This window comes from Lactuca serriola, chromosome 4 (genome assembly GCF_051521515.1).
Source record: "Lactuca serriola cultivar US96UC23 chromosome 4, Lser_US96UC23_V15, whole genome shotgun sequence".
In the NCBI taxonomy this organism is placed as follows: Eukaryota; Viridiplantae; Streptophyta; class Magnoliopsida; order Asterales; family Asteraceae; genus Lactuca; species Lactuca serriola.
In genome coordinates, this window is record NC_136411.1 from 294,027,187 (window position 1) to 294,031,027 (window position 3,841).

Consider the following 3,841-nt stretch of genomic DNA (forward strand, 5'->3'; position numbering starts at 1 on the left):
GTGTGACAAGTATGGACCTTCAAACAACCTCAAAAGTACCTTACATCATGAGTGTACGGACACACACCCATGCCCGTACACACCTTTAAGGTGGCCATACACCTCCCTCCAGCAATCCTTTAAGGTTTTAGAACTTAGTGTAGGTAGTCCCAAGTTCTTAGAGTGGTTGTCCATCACATTTAGTAGAGAAATACCCTCATTTGACTCCTTTATGTGTCATTACATGTTAATTAGGATCAAAACCTGTTTAAGGCTTCACTTGAACATCCGACATTCCGTATCGATCTTTCATTCAAATCGCCCGAGGTGAGTTCATACCCCTACGCTTTTCCGAGTTTTTCATGTTTTCGTGGCGGGGGGGGGGGGGGATACAAGCAAAAGTACAATGAAACTTGTGCTCAACGTATATTATTTTTTAAGATTATTATATTTTCAGAATGCTTTTAACACGGAAAAAAGTTTTACCAAATGATTAACAAATCAACTTGTAGAAACAGTTTTCAAAACTAGAGCATTGAACTTATGAATCATGTAGCAAAATGTATCGTTTTATAAATGAATCATGTTAATCACAAACGGATTTTCTATATTATTACTTGTAAATTTGTTAGTCTAAGTTGGAGACACATCCTTGGTAACACTCACCACAAGAATCAGAGTGTAGGACTTGCACTTGTGACCATAACCTCTTGTAGGGAGATCGTGACTGTTGTGTATAGATCTATACGGGACTGACAACCTAGGACCTGGCTGCTAGCTACAGTCAGACCGGCAGGTCTATGGGTGACAAAGTCATAAAGGATATCGGTTGCTGCATGCCATATCCAGTCCGGTATGGTCATAAAACTCGCAACCTAGATTGCAGAGATTTACTTTTATAATAATGAATCAAGTGAACTAAGCTCATAGTAATAACCGATTTGATTACTGGAGGGTATTAATAGTACCTTCACGTTTTCAAAGAAATTTTTTCCCACCAAAACTAAATGCTTATGAACTCACCAGCTTTATGTTGATATTCTTTCAAAACTGCTTGTATTCTCAGGGAGTTAGTAGACAGGTACTTCCAGGACTTTGGAGAAGTCGGCACGTTAGAGTCACGTCTTTCTATTTTACTTTCGATAAGAACATATCTTTGCATTAAGACAGTTTAGACCTTTTTCATATATGTATTCATTGCTTGGTTGTGTTTACTATTCTTTCTATGATTCAACTGTTGTGATACTACACATGACGTTAACCACCCCCGAACGTTTCTACTGTTCCAGTTTGGGAGTGTGATAGATTGGTATCAGGGCCCTTGTTTATAGCAAACTAAATATACCGAACCTTACATGTTATACAACTATAAACTCTAAGGTGCCTAAGTGCTTTAAACTAAAAGCATACTTTCCAAAAATATGAGTATTTTTATAACAAAGTATATAAGTATACCCGAGTACCAAAATCCGTGTCATAAGTAAAACAAAACAAAAGTATTTGGAAGTTGGATATCGCGGTTAAACCTGGGCAGATATGTAATCATGTCTAGGTTCAATATAGCCTGATCAACTATATTCATTCGAGACATGACCAACATGTCCTTCAGAGTGATTGTGGTGTTGCAGTAAGCCTAAAACTTACCTAGATACCAGAAGAGTTCTATAATCAAGCATAAGGGTTAAAATACTATAGGAATATTTTAGGATGCTATAACGACCGAACCGGAAACTTAACCAAGGATCCATTCTTCAAGGATCAAGCATGTACCTAAATACATTGGAAGTCTTATTAGATTCGATGCCTATTAACTATCCCTTTACCACCATCTCGCGTAAATAGCATGACCGGATTCCATCTCCATGGCGACCGATACTTTTGTTGGATATAGTGTCTAAGTCGATAACTATGTTTGGTATGTACTTGACCCGACCCGACCTGGTCCATTTGGGTTGCACTTCACCCGAACAATTTATGGATAATCTTTTGAGAATAGTATAAGGTATGATTTATTGATATATTATAAGTTCTAATATATTAATATAAAATCATATTATTTAATTAGTATTGATCTATAATTAATTTAGAATTAATTTTGAGATCAAAAGTATGACTATATTAAATATGGGCTCTTGTATTTGTATAGTGTGGGTAATGCTTATTTGGAATGGGCTAGGCTTGCATGGAAAGTCCATGGATACTCCATGGAGCTTTAACCCATGGATCTCATGGAAATGAAAAGACATGGGTATTATGGTTTACATGGATGTAACCATAATCCACCACACTATATAAAGGGAGCTTTAGTTCATGAAATCAGACTAGTTGTGGTGAGTATACTAAGAGGGCCGATTTCAAGAAAGGTGCTATTGTCTCAAGTTTCCAAGTTTGTGGTGATTTTTGACTTCCATTTGAGGCATCCACATTATTGGTGCTAGGCTCTCAAACTCCAAGCAATCAACTACAACTACAAGGTAAGTAATTCTACTAGCTTTATTTGATTCAAGTACCCCATTCCATGCTAGTTAGGATAAGAACCTTGGAAAAAAATAATTATTTGCATGTATCTTAGTCAAACATAGATCCAAGGTTTCTAGGGTTGCATGTACACTATAGGAGTGTTAGAATGCTCAACACCCATCACTGGTATCAGAGCCTAGGCTTGTTTACTTGATACTTGATGCAAAGTACTTAACAATCGAAGTTTTTGTTCACTACATGTATGAACTCATTGAGTCCATTGGGGGACTCGACGAGTGCATGAAGAAATGCATGCTACTCGTCGAGTTTGTTCATGCACTCGACGAGTAGATGCTATGGTGCCCAGTTTTTTGAGTATTGCTGCTAGAAATGGACTAGAAACATTACCCTAAACTGTTTTGGTGTTATAAACTTGTTTTAGATGGTGTAATGTTCATGCTAATCCATTTACAATGGCTATTATAAAAAAATTACAAGTTTTATATGAGTTATTTATGATTCTTGAAATTATTGATAATCTTGCTCTTGAACTTATGAGATTAGATGATCATAGGAATTGTTTGTAACCTCCTTGGTAGTTTAATTCATGATCATAATATGTTTTAATGGAGTCCATAACTTGTCCTCAAGTAATGAAAAACTAAAGGTCACACTTTAATTAAAAAAAAACATTATAAGAACACATGAGTTATAAAAATGAAGAGTCTTCATTTTAATACTCAATTAACTCACAAGTTATGAGAAATGTAAAGTTTTTTTTAAAGTTACAAAAGTTGCCCTCAAGTTTTGGAACATGTAAAGTCACCCAGTAAACTTTAGTTCCAATCCTTAGAATTTTAAAAAGTTAAAATTCAACCCTTATACTTTATAATATTATAAGGTTAATAATGATAATATATATATATATATATATATATATATGCATCAGATGAAGTCGTTTTACCGCAAGTAGGCCTCATTCACGAAGCCGGTCCATAAGGGGGGGGGGGGGTATAAGGTTGTTGCCTATAAAATGGCAACTTAATGGGTGTCCACTCTCACCCACAACTTCCTTGACTGGTGGAGGGTCGTTAGCCGAACGGGTAGGACAATGACTTAAAATTCTCACTAAAAGTATAATGATTATTATAAAGTAACTAAATGTTTTTATAAATTCCCAATCTTAGTTACTTTAGGAAAAATGTGAATAAGGTGGTAATCCATGAAATTACACTTTGCACGTTGTATAAGTCCTTGGTGGAGTGTGTGTGCTTTACCAGCACAATAACTTGGACTTAAAAAGGTAGGCAAAGGGTGACTTAGGGTTTTTCATGAGGTTGGAAGGGTCACATGTGGTTTACCGGCACAACGATTAAGTGAAAAACATTAAGCGTATCAAGTA